At 45.5% G+C, this 24,796-nt stretch overlaps 1 protein-coding gene and 1 non-coding gene across 2 annotated transcripts in view; both read right to left on the bottom strand.

Moving 5' to 3' along the window:
• LOC121282605 (adenosine receptor A1-like) overlaps positions 1 to 24,796 on the bottom strand; it is a 117,469-nt gene that overhangs the window by 12,900 nt on the left and 79,773 nt on the right. The window lies entirely within an intron of this gene.
• LOC121282683 lies at positions 18,225 to 18,388 on the bottom strand. Its single transcript, XR_005944108.1, has one exon. It is a non-coding gene; the product is annotated as a U1 spliceosomal RNA (small nuclear RNA).

The following is a 24,796-nucleotide window of genomic DNA, read 5'->3' on the forward strand; positions in this document are numbered from 1 at the left end:
AAGCCCCCAACATCACAGATGCAAGTCTTCAGCCAGATTCACTCGTGTGGTATCAAGAAATGGCTGAATGCACTGGATACTCCAAAGGCAATGGGCCTTAATGACATCTCATGGTACTGAAGACTTGTGCTCCAGAACTATGTGTTCCCCTAGCCAAACTGTTTCAGTACAGCTACAATACTGATATTTAGTCGACAATGTGGAAAAGAGCCCAGGTATGTTCTGTCCACAAAAAGCAGGACGATTCCATTCTGGCCTATTACTAGATATAAAAACAAAAAAACTGCGGATGCTGGAAATCCAAAACAAAAACAGAATTACCTGGAAAAACTCAGCAGGTCTGGCAGCATCGGCGGAGAAGAAAAGAGTTGACGTTTCGAGTCCTCATCACCCTTCGACAGAACTTGCGTTCGAGTCCAAGAAAGAGTTGAAATATAAGCTGGTTTAAGGTGTGTGTGTGGGGGGCGGAGAGATAGAGAGACAGAGAGGTGGGGGGGGGTTGGGTGGTGTGGTTGTAGGGACAAACAAGCAGTGATAGAAGCAGATCATCAAAAGATGTCAATGACAATAGTACAATAGAACACATAGGTGTTAAAATTAAAGTTGGTGATATTATCTAAACGAATGTGCTAATTAAGAATGGATGGTAGGGCACTCAAGGTATCGCTCTAGTGGGGTTTTTTTTATATATAATGGAAATAGGTGGGAAAAGGAAAATCTTTATAATTTATTGGAAAAAAAAAGGGAAGGGGGAAACAGAAAGGGGGTGGGGATGGGGGAGGGAGCTTACGACCTAAAGTTGTTGAATTCAATATTCAGTCCAGAAGGCTGTAAAGTCCCTAGTCGGAAGATGAGGTGTTGTTCCTCCAGTTTGCGTTGGGCTTCACTGGAACAATGCAGCAAGCCAAGGACAGACATGTGGGCAAGAGAGCAGGGTGGAGTGTTGAAATGGCAAGCGACAGGGAGGTTTGGGTCATTCTTGCGGACAGACCGCAAGTGTTCTGCAAAGCGGTCGCCCAGTTTACGTTTGGTCTCTCCAATGTAGAGGAGACCACATTGGGAGCAACGGATGCAGTAGACTAAGTTGGGAGAAATGCAAGTGAAATGCTGCTTCACTTGAAAGGAGTGTTTGGGTCCTTGGACGGTGAGGAGAGAGGAAGTGAAGGGGCAGGTATTGCATTTTTTGCGTGGGCATGGGGTGGTGCCATAGGAGGGGGTTGAGGAGTAGGGGGTGATGGAGGAGTGGACCAGGGTGTCCCGGAGGGAGTGATCCCTACGGAATGCCGATAAGGGGGGTGAAGGGAAGATGTGTTTGGTGGTGGCATCATGCTGGAGTTGGCGGAAATGGCGGAGGATGATCCTTTGAATGCGGAGGCTGGTGGGGTGATAAGTGAGGACAAGGGGGACCCTATCATGTTTCTGGGAGGGAGGAGAAGGCGTGAGGGCGGATGCGTGGGAGATGGGCCGGACACGGTTGAGGGCCCTGTCAACGACCGTGGGTGGAAAACCTCGGTTAAGGAAGAAGGAGGACATGTCAGAGGAACTGTTTTTGAATGTAGCATCATCGGAACAGATGCGACGGAGGCGAAGGAATTGAGAGAATGGGATGGAGTCCTTACAGGAAGCAGGGTGTGAGGAGCTGTAGTCGAGATAGCTGTGGGAGTCGGTGGGTTTGTAATGGATATTGGTGGACAGTCTATCACCAGAGATTGAGACAGAGAGGTCAAGGAAGGGAAGGGAAGTGTCAGAGATGGACCACGTGAAAATGATGGAGGGGTGGAGATTGGAAGCAAAATTAATAAATTTTTCCAAGTCCTGACGAGAGCATGAAGCGGCACCGAAGTGATCATCGATGTACCGGAAAAAGAGTTGTGGAAGGGAGCCGGAGTAGGACTGCAACAAGGAATGTTCCACATACCCCATAAAGAGACAGGCATAGCTGGGGCCCATGCGGGTACCCATAGCCACACCTTTTATTTGGAGGAAGTGAGAGGAGTTGAAGGAGAAATTGTTCAGTGTGAGAACAAGTTCAGCCAGACGGAGGAGTGTAGTGGTGGATGGGGATTGTTCGGGCCTCTGTTCGAGGAAGAAGCTAAGGGCCCTCAGACCATCCTGGTGGGGGATGGAGGTGTAGAGGGATTGGACGTCCATGGTGAAGAGTAAGCGGTTGGGGCCAGGGAACTGGAAATTGTTGATGTGACGTAAGGTGTCAGAGGAATCACGGATGTAGGTGGGAAGGGACTGGACAAGGGGAGAGAGAAGGGAGTCAAGATAACGAGAAATGAGTTCTGTGGGGCAGGAGCAAGCTGAGACGATCGGTCTACCGGGGCAGTTCTGTTTGTGGATTTTGGGTAGGAGATAGAAGCGGGCCGTCCGAGGTTGGGCGACTATCAGGTTGGAAGCTGTGGGAGGGAGATCCCCAGAGGAGACGAGGTCAGTGACAGTGACAGTCCTAGAAACAATGGCTTGATGTTCAGTGGTGGGGTCATGGTCCAGGGAGAGGTAGGAGGAAGTGTCTGCGAGTTGACGCTCAGCCTCCGCGAGGTAGAGGTCAGTGCGCCAGACAACAACAGCACCACCCTTGTCAGCGGGTTTGATGACAATGTCAGGGTTAGACCTGAGAGAACGGAGTGCAGTAAGTTCAGAGAGAGACAGGTTAGAATGGGTGAGAGGAGCAGAGAAATTGAGACGACTAATGTCGCGCCGACAGTTCTCAATGAAAAGATCGAGAGAAGGTAAGAATCCAGAGGGAGGGGTCCAGGTGGAGGGAGAATATTGGAGATGGGTAAAAGGATCCGTTGAACTGGGAGAGGACTCCTGCCCAAAGAAGTGAGCCCGGAGACGAAGACGGCGGAAGAAGAGTTCAGTATCCTGCCGAGCCCGAAATTCATTGAGGTGAGGGCGTAAGGGTATGAAACTAAGTCCTTTGCTGAGCACTGAACGTTCAGCATCGGAGAGGGGAAGGTCAGGGGGTATAGTGAATACACGGCTGGGGTTGGGATTGGAAGAAAGGGTGGGGACGGAGGAACAGGCAGGGGTGGCGGGTCCTAGATGGGTGTTGGTGTCGATGAGTTGTTGTAGCTTGCGTTCCTTAGCACTTGAGAGAAAGAGAAAAAGTTTCTTGTTGAGGCGTCGGATGAGCCGAAGGATAAAATGAAACTGGGGGCACGCGCAGCTTTGAGAAAGGGTACAGCGGTGCTGCTGGAGGGAGAGGTCGAGTGTGTTCATATGGCGGCGCATGGCACTGAGTGTGGATTTCAGAATGTGACGGGAACAGCAGTCCGAGAAACGTTTTATGTCCCGGAGATACCTGTAATCCTGGGTGGGTTCGAAACATGAGGGGTGGAATTTCAGTTGAAATCCACGTGGGGTAAGTCGGAGACGGAGACAGTCACTGAGAAAGGAGATATGGCTGTGAAAGCGGGTTTTAGTAAACACCTTGTCAAACACTAGGAGGGAAATGGAAAGCAAAGAAGGTGAGCAAGACAACAGAGAGATACGGAAATCTTGTCGCAGAGAGGAACAGAACTTCTTCAAGGAGGTAGGCATTTCTTGAAGAGCAGTGGCAGTCAATTAAACACAGAGATAAAAACAAAAAAACTGCAGATGCTGGAAATCCAAAACAAAAACAGAATTACCTGGAAAAACTCAGCAGGTCTGGCAGCATCGGCGGAGAATAAAAGAGTTGACGTTTCGAGTCCTCATGACCCTTCGACAGAACTTGCGTTCGAGTCCAAGAAAGAGTTGAAATATAAGCTTACAGGTATCTCCGGGACATAAAACGTTTCTCGGACTGCTGTTCCCGTCACATTCTGAAATCCACACTCAGTGCCATGCGCCGCCATATGAACACACTCGACCTCTCCCTCCAGCAGCACCGCCGTACCCTTTCTCAAAGCTGCGCGTGCCCCCAGTTTCATTTTATCCTTCGGCTCATCCGACGCCTCAACAAGAAACTTTTTCTCTTTCTCTCAAGTGCTAAGGAACGCAAGCTACAACAACTCATCGACACCAACACCCATCTAGGACCCGCCACCCCTGCCTGTTCCTCCGTCCCCACCCTTTCTTCCAATCCCAACCCCAGCCGTGTATTCACTATACCCCCTGACCTTCCCCTCTCCGATGCTGAACGTTCAGTGCTCAGCAAAGGACTTAGTTTCATACCCTTACGCCCTCACCTCAATGAATTTCGGGCTCGGCATGATACTGAACTCTTCTTCCGCCGTCTTCGTCTCCGGGCTCACTTCTTTGGGCAGGAGTCCTCTCCCAGTTCAACGGATCCTTTTACCCATCTCCAATATTCTCCCTCCACCTGGACCCCTCCCTCTGGATTCTTACCTTCTCTCGATCTTTTCATTGAGAACTGTCGGCGCGACATTAGTCGTCTCAATTTCTCTGCTCCTCTCACCCATTCTAACCTGTCTCTCTCTGAACTTACTGCACTCCGTTCTCTCAGGTCCAACCCTGACATTGTCATCAAACCCGCTGACAAGGGTGGTGCTGTTGTTGTCTGGCGCACTGACCTCTACCTCGCGGAGGCTGAGCGTCAACTCGCAGACACTTCCTCCTACCTCTCCCTGGACCATGACCCCACCACTGAACATCAAGCCATTGTTTCCAGGACTGTCACTGTCACTGACCTCATCTCCTCTGGGGATCTCCCTCCCACAGCTTCCAACCTGATAGTCGCCCAACCTCGGACGGCCCGCTTCTATCTCCTACCCAAAATCCACAAACAGAACTACCCCGGTAGACCGATCGTCTCAGCTTGCTCCTGCCCCACAGAACTCATTTCTCGTTATCTTGACTCCCTTCTCTCTCCCCTTGTCCAGTCCCTTCCCACCTACATCCGTGATTCCTCTGACACCTTACGTCACATCAACAATTTCCAGTTCCCTGGCCCCAACCGCTTACTCTTCACCATGGACGTCCAATCCCTCTACACCTCCATCCCCCACCAGGATGGTCTGAGGGCCCTTAGCCTCTTCCTCGAACAGAGGCCCGAACAATCCCCATCCACCACTACTCTCCTCCGTCTGGCTGAACTTGTTCTCACACTGAACAATTTCTCCTTCAACTCCTCTCACTTCCTCCAGATAAAAGGTGTGGCTATGGGTACCCGCATGGGCCCCAGCTATGCCTGTCTCTTTATGGGGTATGTGGAACATTCCTTGTTGCAGTCCTACTCCGGCCCCCTTCCACAACTCTTTTTCCGGTACATCGATGATCACTTCGGTGCCGCTTCATGCTCTCGTCAGGACTTGGAAAAATTTATTAATTTTGCTTCCAATCTCCACCCCTCCAACATTTTCACGTGGTCCATCTCTGACACTTCCCTTCCCTTCCTTGACCTCTCTATCTCAATCTCTGGTGATAGACTGTCCACCAATATCCATTACAAACCCACCGACTCCCACAGCTATCTCGACTACAGCTCCTCACACCCTGCTTCCTGTAAGGACTCCATCCCATTCTCTCAATTCCTTCGCCTCCGTCGCATCTGTTCCGATGATGCTACATTCAAAAACAGTTCCTCTGACATGTCCTCCTTCTTCCTTAACCGAGGTTTTCCACCCACGGTCGTTGACAGGGCCCTCAACCGTGTCCGGCCCATCTCCCGCGCATCCGCCCTCACGCCTTCTCCTCCCTCCCAGAAACATGATAGGGTCCCCCTTGTCCTCACTTATCACCCCACCAGCCTCCGCATTCAAAGGATCATCCTCCGCCATTTCCGCCAACTCCAGCATGATGCCACCACCAAACACATCTTCCCTTCACCCCCCTTATCGGCATTCCGTAGGGATCGCTCCCTCCGGGACACCCTGGTCCACTCCTCCATTACCCCCTACTCCTCAACCCCCTCCTATGGCACCACCCCATGCCCACGCAAAAAATGCAATACCTGCCCCTTCACTTCCTCTCTCCTCACCGTCCAAGGACCCAAACACTCCTTTCAAGTGAAGCAGCATTTCACTTGCATTTCCCCCAACTTAGTCTACTGCATCCGTTGCTCCCAATGTGGTCTCCTCTACATTGGAGAGACCAAACGTAAACTGGGCGACCGCTTTGCAGAACACCTGCGGTCTGTCCGCAAGAATGACCCAAACCTCCCTGTCGCTTGCCATTTCAACACTCCAACCTGCTCTCTTGCCCACATGTCTGTCCTTGGCTTGCTGTATTGTTCCAGTGAAGCCCAACGCAAACTGGAGGAACAACACCTCATCTTCCGACTAGGGACTTTACAGCCTTCTGGACTGAATATTGAATTCAACAACTTTAGGTCGTAAGCTCCCTCCCCCATCCCCACCCCCTTTCTGTTTCCCCCTTCCCTTTTTTTTTCCAATAAATTATAAAGATATTCCTTTTCCCACCTATTTCCATTATATATAAAAAAAAAACCCACTAGAGCTATACCTTGAGTGCCCTACCATCCATTCTTAATTAGCACATTCGTTTAGATAATATCACCAACTTTAATTTTAACACCTATGTGTTCTATTGTACTATTGTCATTGACATCTTTTGATGATCTGCTTCTATCACTGCTTGTTTGTCCCTACAACCACACACCCCCACCCCCCCCTCCACCTCTTTGTCTCTCTATCTCTCCGCCCCCCACACACACACCTTAAACCAGCTTATATTTCAACTCTTTCTTGGACTCGAACGCAAGTTCTGTCGAAGGGTGATGAGGACTCGAAACGTCAACTCTTTTCTTCTCCGCCGATGCTGCCAGACCTGCTGAGTTTTTCCAGGTAATTCTCTTTTTGTTCTGGCCTATTACTAGCCCATCAGCCTTTCTCAATCATCAGCAAAGTGGTGGAAGACATTATTGACAGTGCTGTCAAACGGTACTTATGCCACAATAACCTGTTCATTGATGCTCAGCTTGTGTTCAGCCATGGCCACTCGGCTCTAGACATCCTTACTGCTTTGATCCAAACATGGAAGAAATAACTGAATTCCAGAGGTGAGGTGAGAGTGACTGTCCTTGACATCAAGGCAGCATTTTAGTGGTTGTGGCATCAAAGAGCTCTAGAAAAAATGAGTCAAGGGGAGTCAGTGGAAGGCTCTCCACTGGTTGGAGTCATACCTAGCACAAAAGAAGATGGATGTGGCTGATGGAGGCCAATCATCTCAACCCTACAACATAGCTGCAGGAATTCCTCAGGCTAGTGTTCTAGGCCCAACCACCTTCATCAATGACTTTCCCACCAAAATAAGGCCGGAAGTGGGGATGTTTGCTGATGATTGTACAATGCTCAGTAACAATCAAAACTCCTCAAATAATGAAGCAGTCTATGTCTCCATACAGTAAGACCTGAGCAACATTCAGGCTTGGGCTGATAAGTGGCAAGTAATGTTTATGCCACACAAGTGACAGGCAATGACTAACTCTAACAAGAGAGAATTTAACCCTCAGCCTTTGACAGTCAATGGCATTACCATCAATGAATCCCTCATAATCAACATCCTGGGGGATTACCATTGACCAGGAACTGAACTGGATTAGTCTTATAAATATTGTGGCTACAAGGTAAATCAGAGGCTGGGAATCCTCCCATAACCACCAAAGCCTGTCCACATCTACAAGGCAGAAGTCAGGAGTGTGTTAGAATACTCGCCACTTGCCTGGATGATTGCAGCTCCCACAACACTCAAGAAGCTCAACACCATTCAGGACATGGCAGCCCGCTTGATGGGCACCCCATCCATTACTTTAAGTATTCACTTCCTCCATCACCAGCTCACAGTGGCATCAACCTGCCTCTACAAGACACATTGCAGCAACTCACCAAGGTTTTATCAAGAACACTTTCCAAACCTGCGACCTCTACCACCCAGAAGAGCAAGGGCATCAAATGCATGGGAATGCCACCACCTGCAAGTTACCCTCTACTGAAGCCACTTCACTGTTTCTGGATCAAAATCCTGGAACTCCCTCCCTAACAGCACTGTGGTGTACCTACACCACATGAACTGTAGCGGTTCAAAAAGGCGGCCCACCACCACCTTCTCAAGGACAATTAGGGATGGGCAATAAATGCCAGCCTTGCCAGCAATGTTCACATCCCATGAATGAATATATTAAAAAATTGTAAATGTACTGCATAAAGGCTGCAACTGTACTGATTGCATTTATTACATGGAAAGCAACATCAATGTACATATTTTAAAATGTCTTCATTCATTCACATTTATAATTTAAATGCAGGAATGAGATCACAGATTTGAGCTACATTCGTGGAATCTTTGTGGTTTACAAAGGGATCTCAATTGGGTTTGATATTGCAATCTTCATTTCAGGATACCTGACACCATACAGTACCAGCATTTCTGCCCAGGCTCTGAGTAGCAGAGATCATTCCCAAGGTCAGACAGCTCAGCTGAGAAAAGTAAGCTGCATTGCCCACTATTGTTAGTAGGCTCAAACATCAGCCAGCACTGATCTCAAACCCATAATTATGGCAGTCATGTGACCTATGCCGCAATAATGATGCATTTTCAATCTTAATAAAAGTGCCGCATGACATTCAGAAAAAAATTCTCAAGAACTTTCTCTGTTCTTCATCTATTCTGAAGACATTAGCTGCGAAATGCTATAAAGCCTAAAAATTGGTCTGTGATCACAATGCATGATTACCTGTTTCTTCTTGTGTAAAATAATGAGAGGTTAACACTGCTTAAAGATGGTTTGCATTGTTTAAAGCCAGCTGGATACCTCTTAAGGGGGGTGGATTTTGACTGGAGTAGGGGCTGGAAATAGTGGGGCAAGTATGCCTGAGCAAAAAATATGCTGAGAGATGGAGCAACAGGGCAGACCAACACGGCACCAGAGGCCTTGGTGCTGGAGGTGGACAAGAGGTGCTTCATCCAAAGGGGACCAGGAGGTCCTCCAGACAGACACTACAAAGACAATGGGAGCAGAGATTCGTTGCAGTCAATGCCAGCAGACTAGCCCCAATGACTTGGCTTCACTACCACAAGAAGTTTGATGACCTTATATGAGTGGTCAAGGCGAGTGAATGCATCTTCAGGTGCTATATTCTTATGAATGAACCACTGACCTCACACACTGCTTGATTCACTGCAACTCCTCCACTCACCCATCAAGAAACTCTATGGCTCAGACCTCACTTTCGTAGCTTCAACTCACCCTCACACACTTAGCATGGCTGCAATCCTCACACCCACATCTCACAGCTTACAGACACTGCCATCTATTCAATCATGATAACAAATTTACATTCCTTTAAAGGTGCAAAAAGCCAGCAGGAAAAGTGATCCAACCATGGCTAACAAGAACAGTTAAGGATTCTATCAGATCAAAGGAAGAGGCAAATCAAGTTGCCAAAGAAAAGTAGTAAGCCTGAGGATTGGGAACATTTTAAAATTCAGCAAAGAAGAACCAAGTAATTGATAAAGAAGGAGAAAATAGAATATGAAATTAAACTAGTGAGGACCATAAAAGCAGACTGTAAAAGCTTCTATAGTTATGCAAAAAGGAAAAGGTTAGTAAAGGCAAACGTGGGCCAATTACAGGCAGAGAATTGACAAGAATTTATAAAGGGTAATAAGGAAAAGCCGGAGAAATTAAATAAATACATTGGCTGGGATTTTCCAGTCCTGTCCATGGCAAGAATGACACGAGTTGGAAGGAGAATTTGATGAACCAGCCAAAGGTCCATTGACCGCGGTGAGCAGGACCAGAAAATCCCAGTCTTTGAGTCTGGCTTCACAGAGGAAGACACAAAAAGCCTCCTTGAAATATTGGAGAGCCAAGGGATGAGTGAGATTGAGGATCTGGAAGAAATTAGCATAAGTGAAAGAGTAATGTTGTAGAAATTAATGGGAATAAAAGTTGAATAATCTGGACCTGATGACCTACAACCCAGAGTGTTGAAAGAAGTGGCTGTAGAGATAATGGATGCATTGGTATTGACCTTTAAAAATACTATAGATTCTGGAACAATGCCTGCAGATTGGAGTAGTAAATGCACTATTGATGAAAGGAGAGAGAGAGAAAACAGGGAACTACAGACCTGTTAGCCTGACTTCAGGAGTAGGGAAAATGCTAGAATCTATTCTAAAAGATATGATAACTGGAAACTTAGAAAATAATGGTGAGATTAGGCAGAGTCAACATGGATTTATAAAAGGGAAATCATGTTTGACAAGCCTATTTTTTGAGGACAGAACTAGCAGAATAGGTAAGGGGGAACCAGTGGATTTTCAGAAGCTTTTACTGAGGTCCCACACAAGAGGTTGGTAAGCAAAATTAGAGCTTGTGGGATTGGGGCAAATATACTGGCATGGCTTGAGGATTGGCTAATGGACAAAAAAAGAGAGCAGGAATAAACAGGTCCTTCTCAGGTTTGCAGGATATGACTGCTGGGTTACCACAAGAATCAGTGCTTGGGCCCCAGCTATTCACAATCTATATCAATGATTTGGATGTGGAGACAAAATGCAATATTTGTAAGTTTGCTGATGACACAAAACTTGGTGGGAATGTGAGTTGTAAGGAGGATGGAAAGAGGCTTCATGGAAATTTAGGCAGACTAAGTGGGTGGGCAAGAACTTGGCAGATGGAACTTGGCACTGCGAGTTATCCACTTTGGTAGGAAAAACAGAAATGCAGAGTATTTCTTAAATGGGGAGATATTGGGAAGTGCTAATGTCCAAAGAGATCTGGGTGTTCTTGTTTATAAGTCACTGAAAGCTAACATGCAGGTGCAGTAAGCAATTAGGAAGGCAAATGTTATGTTAGCCTATATTACAAGAGGATTTGAGTACAGAAGTAAGGACGTCTTGATGCAGTTGTATAGAGCCTTGATGAGACCACAGCTGGTGTATTGTGTGCAGTTTTGGTCTCCTTACCTAAGGTAGGATATGCTGGCCATAAAGGGACTAGAACAATGTTTCACCAGGCTTTTTTTATTCATTCATGGGATGTGATGCTAAAAGGTTAGTTAAGGAGAAAGTGGGACCTATTAGAGATGAAGATGGAAGCTTGTATGTGTGTGTAGATGCAGAGGCTGTGGGAAGGGTTTTGAATGAATATTTTGTCTCCATGTTTACAAAGGAAAGGGAGGATGTAGATATAGTAGTCCAGGAGGAACACTGCGAGATATTGGACGAGATAATCATAAAGAGAGAGGAAGTACTCAAAGGATTGAAATCCTTGAAAGTTGCTAAATCACCAGGGCCAGATGGATTGTTTCTGAGGCTGCTGAAGGAAGTCAGGGAGGAGATTGCAGATGCTCTGAGGATGATTTTCCAATCTTCACTAGATACAGGGGAGGTACCGGAGGACTGGAGAAATGCAAATGTAATTCCATTGTTTAAAAGTGGATCACAGAAAATGCCAAACAATTATAGGCCAGTTAGTCTTACATCGGTGTTGAGCAAATTAGTAAAATCAATCCTGGGAGATAGGATTAACTGTCATGTGGAAAGGCATGGACTAGTCAGGGATGGTCAGCATGGATTTGTTAAAGGAAGGTCTTGCCTCACAAATTTGATTGAATTCTTTGAGGAACTGACAAGAAGGGTTGATGAAGGGTGTTCTGTACATGGATTTTAGCAAGGCATTTGACAAGGTCCTACATGGCAGATTGGTCAGGAAAGTAAAAGCCCATGGGATTCAGGGTAATGTGGCAAACTGGATAAAAGGTTGGCTTTGTAACAGGAAACAAAGGGTAATGGTCGATGGATGCCCTTGCAAATGGAAAGTTGTCTCAAGTGGTGTTCCACAGGGCTCGGTGTAGGAACCCTTGCTTGTGTTATATATTAACGATTTGGACATGAACATGGGGGGCACGATTGGGAAATTTGCAGATGACACAAAGATTGGCCAAGTAGTAGATAGTGTGGAGAATAGCCATAATCTCCAAAATGATATAGATGGGTTGGTGGAGTGGGTGGTAAAGTGGCAGATGAATTTTAACATAGAGAAGTGTGAGGCATACATTTAGGGAGGTCAAACAGTTACAGGGATTACAAAATAAATGGGAATATACTAAGAGGGGTAGATGAAGTGAGAGATCTTGGCGTACAAGTACACAGGTCCTTGAGGGCAGCAGTTCAAGTAGACAAGGTTGTAAAGAAGGCATATGGAATGTTCTCCTTCATTGGCAGAGGTGTAGAATATAAAAGTAAGGATATAATGTTGGAATTGTATAAAACACTGGTGAGGCCACAACTGGAGTATTGTGTGCAGTTCTGGTCACCCCATTATAGGAAGGATGTAATAGCTGTGGAGAGAGAGGGCAGAGGAAGTTTACAAGAATGTTGCCAGGGTTAGAAAAGTGTAGCTATGAGGAGAGATTGGATAGGTTGGGGTATTTTCCTTAGAACAAAGAAGTCTGAGAGGTGACTTGGTTAAGGTGTACAAAATTATGAGTGGAATAGATAGAGTGGACAGCATAAAATTGTTTCCCTTGATGGAGAATTCTAGAACCGGGGACATCGATTCAAGATAAATAGCAGAAGGTATAGGGGGGACATGAGGAAGAACTTTTTTACGCAGAGGGTAGTGGGTGTCTGGAATTTGCTGCCCAAGTTGGTGGTAGGGGCAGAAACTTTAAACTCTTTTAAAAAGTACCTGGATCTGCACCTAAAGTGCTGTAAGCTACAGGGCTATGGGCCGGGTGCAGGAAGATGGGATTAGAAAAGGCACCTACGTGTCCTCGGGCTGGCATGGACAAGATGGGGCGAATGGCCTCCTTCTGTGCCGTAGCCTTTCTATGGTTCTATGGTGATTGTTGCTGCACTTATTGCCCATCCCTCATTGTCCTTGAGAAGGTGGTGGTGAGCTGCCTTCTTGAACCGCTGCAGTCCACATAGTGTAGGTACTTCCACAGTGCTGTTACAGAGGGAGTTCCAGGATTTTGACCCAGCGACAGTGAAGGAATGGTGATATATTTCCAAGTCAGGATGGTGAGTGGCTTGGAGGGGAACTTCCAGGTGGTGGTGTTCCTATGCATCTGCTGATCTTGTCCTTCTAAATGGTAGTGGTCATGGGTTTGGAAGATGCTGTCTAAGGGGCCTTAGTGGGTTTCTGCAGTGCATCTCATAGATGGTACACATTGCTGCCATTGTGCATCAGTGGTGGAGGAGGTGAATGTTTGTGGATGGCGTGTCAATCAAACAGACTGCTTTGTCCTGGATGGCATCCAGCTTCTTGAGTGTTGTTGGGGCTGCATTCAGCCAGGCAATTGGAGAGTATTCCATCATGCTCCTGACTTGTGCCTCACAGGTGGAAAGGCTTTGGGGAGTCAGGAGGTGAGTTACTCACTACAGGATTCCTAGTCTCTGATCCGTTCTTGTGGCCACAATATTTATATGGCTAGTCCAGTTCAGTTTCTGGTCAATGGTAACCCCAGGATATTGATAGTGAGGGATTCAGTGATGGTACTGCCATTGAATGTCAAGGGATGGTGGTTAGATTCTATCTTGTTGGGGATGGTCATTGCCTGGCACTTGTGTGGTGTGAATGTTACTTGCCTCTTGTCAGCCCAAGCCTGGATATTGTTCAGGTCTTGCTGCATCACAGGGGTGGCGGGATTGTTCTATGAGAAAAGTTTGAGGAGACTGGGCCTGTATTCTTGTTATGTTCCTCCTGTCAGGTCGCTTTGCTCACGAACACGGTTGCACACCTATCTGCTGGTGGGGGAGTTGGCAAATAATATACTGCAGATGCAGAGACCAATATAAGATGAAGCACATGGTGTTTATTTACACAAGTAACAGAGCACTAATGCATAACAGAGCACTAATACAATAGGTGCTTCTCAAACCAGATCCTGTTCTAAACTACTGATTAACATTGTAGCCCATGCTACACAGCCATTGGGTCTTACAGTCATGTGGTCAATCTGCTCACATTCTCTTAAAGGTGTATTATACCTCAGATTACCACAAATCTCTAGAGTTTAGAAGAGTGAGAGGTGACCTCACTGAAGTGTACAAAACTCTTACAGGACTTGACATGGTAGATGCAAGTAAGATATTTCCCCTGGTTGGGGGCATCTAGAACCAAGGGGCAAGCCTCAGAATAAGAGCCTTAGAACTGGGATGAGGAAGAATTTCTTCAGTCAGAGGGTGGTGAATCTTTGGAATTCTCTACCTCAGAGGGCTGTGGAGTCTCAGTCACTGGGTATATTTAAAGCAGAGGTTGGTAGATTTCTTGATACCAATGACATCAAGGGATAGGGTGATAGTGCAGAAAGATGGCATTGCGGTAGAAGATCAGCCATGATCTAGTTAAATGGTGGAGCAGGCTTGAGGGGCCAAATGGCCGACTCCTGCTCCTATGTTCCTATATCAGCCCAATGCATTGCACCACTCTCACTGATACGCTTTCCTCTCTCTCTTGCAGGACCCTTCCTCCTCATCCCACAATCTATTCTCATACACAAACTGCAGATGGTGTAAGTGTGCACCTCCTGCTTTCACCCCTCCTCTCACTTCAACCCTACCCTTCTGCCTTTCTTCCTGCAGATTCCCAAGAAACTGGAACCTGGGCAGGCAGGAGCAAGAGCAAGGAGTCGAAATTGGAGAAGAGACTGTCAATGAAGAATCACCATTTACACGCTTTCACACTCTCAGCCACCAGCTCAGATATTGATAATGCGGGTACTTTAGAGGCAGAATCTGCTCATGGTGAGACACTGGGCATGAGGTGGCCTACAGCCAGGCCAGGAAAAAATGTACCACAGGGGCTGGCTGCCAGCCAAGGTCCTATGTGAATTCTGCTGCATAGGACTCAGATAAAGGACTTTGATGGAGTGGCCAACAGAAAAGAAGTTGATGGGTATGCACAATGAAATGTTTGGTGCGTTGATAGATCTGCCAGAAAGCCTGCAGTCACTGTCAAGGAGCATGGAGGAGTCCAGCTCCAACCCAGCACATGGCTTTGTGCAGAGCTTGAAGCCTATCATTTCCGCCATGGAAGTGGTGACCCTCCATTAGCACATTGGCAGACTCAATCATGATGCAGTATCTGATGGCCAATGCCTCAGTGTCCACTGCAGCACAAGTAGAAGACACCCCATATAAGGCTGCTGCAGCGGAAGCTCAAGCTGAAGTCAAGCAAGCTCAACTTGCTGCCATCATTCACTGTGGGTGCCAGTACACAAAGGGTTTGCAGATGTCACAATGGTCCAGCAATCTGTGCTTCAACACATTGCCAGAATTGTGGAGACCCTGCCCTGTGGGAATGGCAGCAGCTCTGTGGTGTGCAAACCTGTGGTCCTCTTTCAAAGGCAGGAGCCATCCTCTGCCTCTGCTACTCAGTCTGTGCCCTAGCTGTTGCCTGTCAGCCAACTGGTTCAGTCTACTGCCACCCCTGTTGAGGTGAAGCAGTTGAAAAACAGGCCTTCTAGGGCCAGAGCTGAGCAAGATCATTTTACAAAACCAGGTGAGATCTTCCCCATTGAAAATCATGAGCCTTCAACCAGCCATGCTGTTGTCATTGGGGTAGCACTGCTTAGGAACACTGAAGGCAGGCACTAAGGGAATGCACAAGCGTGATTAGTTGTCATTTGTATGGAATACAGGATGGTGTGATTGACAAAGTTGGTTTGGGATGTATTTTTTCTGGTGACTTTATTTTACCATTGTAGTCAAGAGGATGCTGTGATGATCAATACAGAGGTAAAGTAAGGTATGGGACTGTTGTTGAATGGGGAATTAAAGTTACACTTACTGGTATTACAGTTGGATGAACTAATCACAGATGGCCCAGTTGGCAACAGGATGTATTGGTTGTCTCCTTCCTGCCTCTGCCTTCTCCTTCCTCCTCCTGTTCCTCCTCCTCAGCTGTTTGCCGTACACCTGGAGACAAGGTCTATCCTCTCATGATGATGAGGTTGAGCAGTGTGCAGCAGACACAATGAATCTTGACACACACTCTGTTGAGTACTGCATGGCTCCTCCAGAGCAGTCCAGGCAGAATAAGCTTTGCCTAAGCACTCCAGTGGTCTGTTCAATGAGACTGTGTGTCGCAGAATGGCTCTAGTTAATTGCATGCTGCCTACATATGTATGTAGGTTGCACACTGAAGTTATGATCCAGGTGGTCAGCAGATAGCTTTGGTCACCTCAGCCACCTTTGGCCTTGTGCTGGCCCAAATACTAATAGTGCAGTGAACTTTTACAGAATGTTGGCATCATGACCAACATGCCTTCTAATTTTTTCTTGCCGCACATGGCCCATTCCTTTAAGTGTGTGAACCTTTTAAATTGGTTTGCGCGGCCACACATGGGTGGTAACTTAAAGGGGGAAACCTGTCCTCAAAATGTACAGAAACTTCTAGGTTGCTGCATAACCTTGAGGTTGTATAGCTTAGAGCATTGCCCATGACTGCTGTTAGGATGCTGGGCATTGGCCTGCATGTTACACTGAACACTGAGGAGTAGAAGTCTCTGCAGTTGCAGTACATCTGTGAATGTACATGCAGCATCAATGAAGTGGCATATGCCCAGTAAATGACTCCCAGCACCATGGGAAAGTTTGCCATCCTGGCAAAGATGCATGCTTGCCCTGCCTTCTTCTCTCTGGAAAAGGGAAATTCAATGTATTTCCCTCTCTTTGCATACAATGCATCTGTCACCTCCTTTAAAAAACAGTGGAGGGAGAACTGCAAAATTTTGGAGATGTTCCCTGCTCTACACTGGAAGAAGTCTGACCAGAGGTTACTCATGGCCATCTTCACAGTCACTGGCATTGCCTTCCTCATCCTGCTCTGAAGTTGCAATTCGGGCTGTAACAGCTGGGAGATTTCAGTGAGGGCCTTCTTCATGAAACTGGGGTGTCTAACGCGCTGTTCCCTGCTGAGGTTGTGGTAGAAGGTTTGCTCCCTGAAGATCCTGAGTGAATAGGGCCACGTCCCGGGAATCATTCTTCCCCTCCTCCTCCTTCCTCTTCGAACAGTTTGTTCTCCTTTCTTTCACCTTTGCTCATTCTCCCTGTCATGCTGCAGGCCAAAGGGGATGAAAACAACAGTCTCTGGTGACTGGGATCACATGGTCTGAGCAAAGCCATTGCTTGCATAGACTTCACTAACTTTAAGTAGGAGTACAAATCAAAAAACACTCAGCATCAGCCAGTAGAGATCAATTTGCAACATAGCTGGAGGTGGTTGATGATTCCTTTAAGTAAAATTGGTGGGAGGGGTCTTTCCTCCTATTAGACACATGTTCAGCTGTGTGAGGTTAAGAGAGGAGCACTGAGGTTGAAAATGACACCACTAGAGCCAAAACAGCATAGCATGCTGACAGGCATTATGATCTGCCTAATCTGCATCTGCCTAGTTCTGCTTCACACCTACCTCAAATAATGTCTAATCGTGCAGACTGTATTTTGGATGCAAAGCAGTTAAAAACACAGCACTGCCCGTCTGAATTTGCAGCCAATTTTTTTTTAAATAATGCAGATAGATTAAGGGCAGGGTCTTTGCGAAACCAACTGCCGCCTGCGATCGGGTCCTGACCGCAATTGCACGCTGGCTGGCCAATTAACGCTAGCTAGCGTGAATCGCGCGCTGCAATGCTGAGCGCTGCTGGGGGGGGTGATGGTGCGGGAGGAGGGTGAGCGCGGAATTTTGCGCATGCGTGCGGGTGTGCGCACTGAAAGCTCCCTGAAGGTGCAGAGCTGCCTCAGGAAGCTGAAGAATTGTAAAAATATAAAGAAAGAATTTTAAAATGTTATAAACAGGTCCCCTCGTGATTCTGTCACGTGAGCAGGGGCAAGTTACAAATAAGATTTAAACATTTTTATTTTATTTTTAATTCCTGTTGGAAACCTCATCCCGCCCGTGGATGAGGTTTCATAAAAAATCCAAAGGCTGCCTGGCTGATTCGCCTGCTGCCCAGCATAAGGTTGGAATCTTTTCCCATGCACTAACATCTCTCCTTCAAAGTTCAAAGGCCAATTATATTCAGGCCTTGACGATTGGAGTGACTCTGCCAGTTCTTCGTGTGATTTGTTGGTTTCAGTTTTCCGTCTGCAAATCTGTCGTCCCTGTCCCAGCAGATTGTGGGCGCTCCAACCACACCATCATGGGTATAGCAGTGAGGATGCCGGTCATGGGTGGGACAGCAGACCCCAATTGCACTTCCTGATTAACTGGGACCCACTGCACAAAGGAGACACATTCCAGGCTTGGGAGCGCCCAACCAGCCAGCATAGGTTGGAAGTCTATTTTTTGAATTGTGAATCAGGGGAGAGCGCGAACACAGTCCCCCACTACCACAAATTTTGCAGTCGAGTATCCCGCATTTGGGGACATCGCAGGCGTCAGCACACCCGAAGTGCAATGGGCTAGCCTCGTCCTGGGAGAACCACCTTCCCGATCATGGTCTCTCCCCTGCCAGGTAAGTATAGAGGCAGCGATAAAGTGCATTTAATTATTACTTTAATGACCTTAACAGGCCTATTAATTAGAGGCATATTAAGGCCATTAATGTAGGAACCAATGGTGATTTTTCATTGCCTGTCCAACGTTATGTTCGGTGGGCGGGCAAAAAGGCCGAGCGGCCTTTGGATTTTTGAGGAAACCTCATCCCACGGGCACAATGAGGTTTCCAATGTCAATTAAAAATAAAATAAAAAAATTTAAATCTCATCTTTAACATCTCCCTGCTCATGTGGAAGAGTCAAATGAGGGGACATGTTTACCTTATTTTTCATGTTAAAAATCTTCAGATCCCTTAGGCAGCTCTCTGCCTTCAGGGAAGCTTTCACTGCACGCTCCCCCGGACCTGCGCTGACATCCGTGCTCGTGCTCCTCCCCTGCCCCACCCGGACAGCGCTGAGCATTTCAGCGTGCGATTCTCGCCGGCTTGCGGTCAATTGACCAGCCGGTGTGAAATTGCAGTCAGGGCCCGATTGCGGACGGCAGTCGGTTTTGCGGCCGCTCCCAGGCCCACCCGCCGCACCTGCCCAACGAAGTAAAAATCCTGCCCAGAACTATTAGAAGGTTTTGAATATTATACTGTTAAAAATGGGACTGTTCTTGATGTAGGAATTGGAAATGGTTAGAATAGCTGCACATCATTATTATTACAACAACAACTCCACTAAAATTGTGATATACTTTCCCATGGTGCGATGCTGCATCTTGACATAACCTGCATTGGCATACTAAAAAAAAAATGGCTAAAATCCGTGCCTAGATTTGTTGCAAACAAACTTTTGTGTGGAGGAAATAACTGTTTCAGTCAGGTCAACAGTATTGTAGAAAGCTGTGTTTAAGGAAAAAAATTGTCAATTGCACATTGCTGAACAAGTGGAACCAGCAGCAAATAAATCACCCTAACATCGTATGTTCCAGTCACACTAACTCTCTCACTCTAGAGCTCTACAGTTCTGTACAGCTACAACATATGGTTCCCTGGTTCTCCCTTATACACTTGAGCATCAATCCTTGTTCATTTTCCCATTCTGCAAGTTTATTAATATTCTTTTGTAATTTGTTGCAATCCTCCTCAGCATTGACTGGCCTCTCCCCAATTTGGTGTTATCTGCAAATTTAGAAATATTGATTTTGATTCCCAAGTCCAAATTGTAAATGTAAATTGTGAACAGCAATGGTCTCAGCAGATGCTTGTGCGGCACCACTTCCCACCTTCTGTTGCACTAAATAACTACCCTTGAGTCCCACACTCTGCTTTCTGTCTTGAAGCCAGCTAAAAATCCATTCTGCTACTTGTCCCCTGACTCCGCATTCTCTGATTTTGGGGAATTTTATAGAAGGCCTTTTGAAAATCCAGGTAAATTACATCCACTGTATTAGCATTGACAGAGCCCTCAGCCATCACATTAAGGCAGAGGTAGATTGATTCCCTTGCCTAACCAGAATCTAAGATTATCGGGTGGAGATGGGAATGTGGAATTCCAAACACAACAGATCAGCTATGATCATATTGAATGGCGAAGCAGACTTGAGGGGCTGAATGGACTACTCCTGCTCTTAATTCATGTGTTTGTATGTCCACTCTCTCTGTTGCCTCCTGAAAAAATTCAATAAGATTGGTCTAGCAAGATTTTCCCTTTGAAATTCATGCTCACTATATTCAGTGTTATATTTTTCTTTCCAAAACTTCTATTTTCTCTTTTAGTAAGGATTCCAAAAGCATATGTCCATATTCCCTGGACATGCTGTGTCCCCCTTCTTAACATAGGAATTACAATCGCTATTTACCATTTCTCAGGCACTGCGCCTATTTGTCCAACAAATTATTAAATATGTGTAGAAATGCATCTGCTATCTCGTCCCTAGGTTCTTTTCAAATTAGGTCACAAGGTGACTTGATACACAACATGAAATGTTAATACTTAATTTATTTATGAAAGAAATGAGAACATTTTCTAAGGTCAATTCCAAGTCAAATCCTTATTCATTGAAGAAGTAAGTCAAGCCAGTTAAAACATACACAAATACACAAAAAAAAAATCAGGGATCAGATCTACTCAGAAAATAAATCTCATGCTAATTCCCATAATATTTTGACAATTTGTGCTTTGAATATTTTGATCCCATGTACACTACACTACAAATGCCTAGAAGTCATAAGGGACATGTTAATGTATTCTATAAATATTCAATTGTCCACTTGGCTACAAAAACCATGGTGAACTGCTTGCTCTTGGGTTTTGTCAGCAATTTTGAAGTTGAGGATTTAAGACAATCGATAGCTTCTTGCTGCACATTCTTTTTGTACCAGGAAAGTATTGACAAACTTGAGCAGTTGTCTATAGTTTATGAGAAGAGTTCCTTTTTTCAGTGTTGTCTGCAACTTAGTTCTCCTAAAGTGAACTGATGAGATTTTTAGGGTTGGATTGTCTCTGCCAAGGCGGGTAGCTCGAGTTTGGAAATTACTCGACTTGGCAGACCCACCTCAGCTTGAAGGGCCCTGTTAAATACCATTTTTCCTGGTGGGAGGCAGGGGAGGTATAGAACTGGGCTAGCAGACCCAGAAGCAGATTGTAGACAGATACAGGGTTGGGATATTGCTGAGGTGGGCTGGCTACAAGGACCACCTCGGTTCAGTTGTTTTAGAACCATCACATTCCCCCTCCCATTACCCATTACCTCTCCATGCCAACTCATTATCCCATCCAAACCACATGTCTCCTCATAGCCTCCATGCCACCCTCATAGCCACATACCCAGTATCCAGCATGGGCAGACTTCAGGAGCTATGTAGAGATGAAAAAAAAACTTGTACCAATTTAACACAGCACTCTCTCGTACACACTTGATAGTGAAAACTCTCATCCATGAAACCAACTGAAAGCTTTAAAATCTCCTCAAGTAGTTAATTGCTTATAAAAATAAACAAACTTCTATCCAGACCCCACATCAAGGCAACTAATCTTTTAATAGCCTCTTTAAACTGTCAATAAAACTGTGAACTCAGAAGCTGAGATAGTTATAGTTCAGCATTTATAAAGACATCATAATAAACTTGGAAAATGTCAACAAAGACCCCTATTGAAATTGCACAAACAAATCATACTGCTTTTTCCAACCTACACCAGATGGCCTGTCAATTAAAGCAGCCTATCCGATGGCTTTTTTCAATTCTCAGTGACAGCTGAAGCCTGTTTTTTCACGTTTAAGGAGTGGGAAATTTTTAAAAACTTCAGATCATGACACTTAAACAGAACATATCCATCCTTCAAGAGCTTTTATATCTACCCCATTAATCTGTGACTCCCACACTATGGGTTAAGGCCCTTGGACAAGCCAAAGTGTGTTATTTTTGAAATCAGCACTAAATTCAAACAGTCCTACTGAGTTTGGGTTTCCTCCCTGTGTGAGTCACTCGCCGCTCCCTTCCGGTAAAAATTGGATCTGTCAGAAATGGTGGCAGGACTTCTGGATCTGGGTTCCACCTGCCATTTTTAAAGGTCTTCAGAAGTCTTCCCAAGTTTGCAAATATCCAGACTGTAGTTTCTATGGTAGGTTATTCAGTTGACTCTAGACCTGCACATTTAAGTTACTTCAATTAGATCACTTTTAGTGCATGCTTTGGTTGTGAAATTTGATAAGTCCCAAAAATGGGTGAGGGGGTTGCAATGTGTGATTAGCATGTGCCCATTGCTTCCAATTCAGGCAACAGGCAAACATCATATTGCCAGCTCATTTACCTGATTGTAACATGTAACTAGTGCTAAATGCACTGTTGAGGGGCAACATTCCAGAGGAGGAGGTACAAAACCAGGAGAGGCTAGCATGAGTTCAAGCTAGCCTGCGCTATTCAAAGAGGCTGTGCATGTTGACTGGAGCAGGTTCTAGAAGTTGCTGGCAAGAGAGTCTCACCATCAAGGAGAGTGACTGTGCAGAGCAGGGGAGCATGTGTCTCCGAGAATCTCCAATGCAGCACCGGAGATCTTAGTGCAGGAGGTGGACAGGTGGTGGAGAGAGATCCTCTATCCACAGGGGTCCACACTTTTCAGATACCCACTGCCTAGAGCTAAGGCTGGTCACTCCTGAGCTCATTTACATTGGAACAGTTCCACTCCTGAACTCAATTAAATTGGAACACTCCTTAGTTGAGGTTTTAAACAAGGCATTAATTTTCTCAGGAATTCTTGAAAACATTAAACTCCAATCTACTGCAGGTTGGGGCACCAACAGCAGGGGAATGTCAGGAACTGGCTTGGTAATACAATGTCCCCTCAGGGTACATTTGTATTTCCCTGTAATTCTTCTCAAATGGCTACAAGACAATTTTCACTGTCCAGGTGCTGGATGCAAGTTCATCTATGGATCTTTATTTGTTGAACTATCTTCAAACCCAGCAGAAGAGGTAACTCAGTCACCTTTATTCCCTTGCAGATCGCTTTGAAGGAACACAAGGTTACAAAGTAAAAATGGTGTGGTTAATAACATTATTAACCTTGCATTCACCTCTGCCCCCAGCTCTCCTCCACTGCTAGTCATTCAGTTTCCTGGGAAAGGCCTTAGCAATTTGTCCAGTTCCTAATTGAAGGACTGCGGAGATTTGATTCTAACCTAGTCTTAAGCATTGGCAAGATAAAAACAAAATACTGTGGATGCTGGAAATTGGAAATAGAAATAGAAAATGCTGGAAAATTCAGCAGGTCTGGCAGCATCTGTGGAGAGAAAAACAGAGTTACTGTTTCAGAGCTAAAGAGAAGTGGAAATGTGATGGATTTTATACTGTTTAAGAGGGGGTGGAGCAGGTGGAATGAGAAAGAAGGCCAGGGATTGTTGACAGCAAAGGAGAGATTGACAAAGAAGTCATGGACACAAGACAAAGGGAGTGTTAATGGCAGTGGTAATGTTATGACCCAGCAGTTGGCGAAGGCTGAGTTGTTTAAATCCCAGAGGGAAGCTTGAACAACTGTCATAGCCTATATTTTCAATTGGTATGTTTGAGCTGCAGCTCTGAATTCAGGAAAAAGACCCCTGAACCTCAAAAGGTTTTTACATAAAACAAAATTAAACATTTATTAATTTAACAACCAATTAAACACATACACGTCTACAAATTACTACCATAATAACTTTTAAACAAATCCCCAAATTAATCACTCCGAGGTAAATCTTCACCAAGGCAACAATAACCCATAGACTTTAAACAGACACCAAGCAAAGCATATTTGACCTTACAAATTCAAAATGAGGTTCCTTTCAATTTGATTCCTTTGCAGACAGTTGTAGGCTAAGGGGCTTGTTAGATCGTAAGTGCCTCTGATTTATACACACAAACTCCTTTCTGTTTATACCTAGCTTTTCCTTTGAATGTAAATTTTCCATGGTATCCTGGGCTTTTAACGTCACACCTTCTGACAAGAACATTTTCATCGCACTAATTTTATTAGTAATATAACCACATTGCTTGGCGTCTCCCAGTTAGGTGCAAGAATTTACCCATTCTTTTGAATGGTTTATTCAAAAAAAATGCAAATTGCACTCCACTTTCTAACTTCCTTACATTTACCTAATTAACACCTCAAAATTACTATACCTCAATGCACCCAGACTAGCTGGCTTTAATCCAATTACGTCTCTCTCTCTCACACACACACAGACACACACACAGACACAGACACAGACCCAACTACAAGTCCAATTCAAAAATAATTTCCAATAACATTATAGACATTAATATCACTTGATGACAGGTAAAGAGTAAGGAAGCTGATGGTGGCATAAATCTAAGATAGCAGAAGATATTAATAGCAGGGCAAGGGTCAGCACTCTGTGAAAGCAAAACATAAAAACCAGTGACAGATGGCCCTGTGGAGAGTGGTGGTAGGGTTGGGGGGGGGTGCGGGTGGGGGGCGGTGTTGGTGGCATTGGGGAAAAGGATAAACAAGGATTAAGAAAAGTCCCCCAACACTCCTTTCAGGTGAAGCAGTGCTTCACTTGCACCTCCTTCAATTTGGTTACTGTATTCGTACCTCCCAATGCAGTCTCTTCTACAGTGGGGAGACTAAATGCAGACTGGGTGACTGCTTTGCAGAACACCTTTGCTCAGTTCGCAAGCATGACTCAGGCTTTCCTGTCACTTGCTATTTCAACACACCATCCTGCTCTCATGTCCTGCTTGGCCTGCTGCAATGTTCCAGTGAAGCCCAACGCAAACTGGAAGAACAGCACCTCATCTTCCGATTAGGCACTTCACAGCCATCCAGACTCAACATTGAGTCCTACTTTAGAAGCGCAAATAATAAAAATCAAGACTATATTTGTACTCCTTTGACTCCTTTTTAATCCAATTTTTAAAAGAATTATTTATTTATTGGATTTTAT

This window comes from Carcharodon carcharias, chromosome 9 (assembly GCF_017639515.1).
Source record: "Carcharodon carcharias isolate sCarCar2 chromosome 9, sCarCar2.pri, whole genome shotgun sequence".
NCBI classification, from domain to species: Eukaryota; Metazoa; Chordata; class Chondrichthyes; order Lamniformes; family Lamnidae; genus Carcharodon; species Carcharodon carcharias.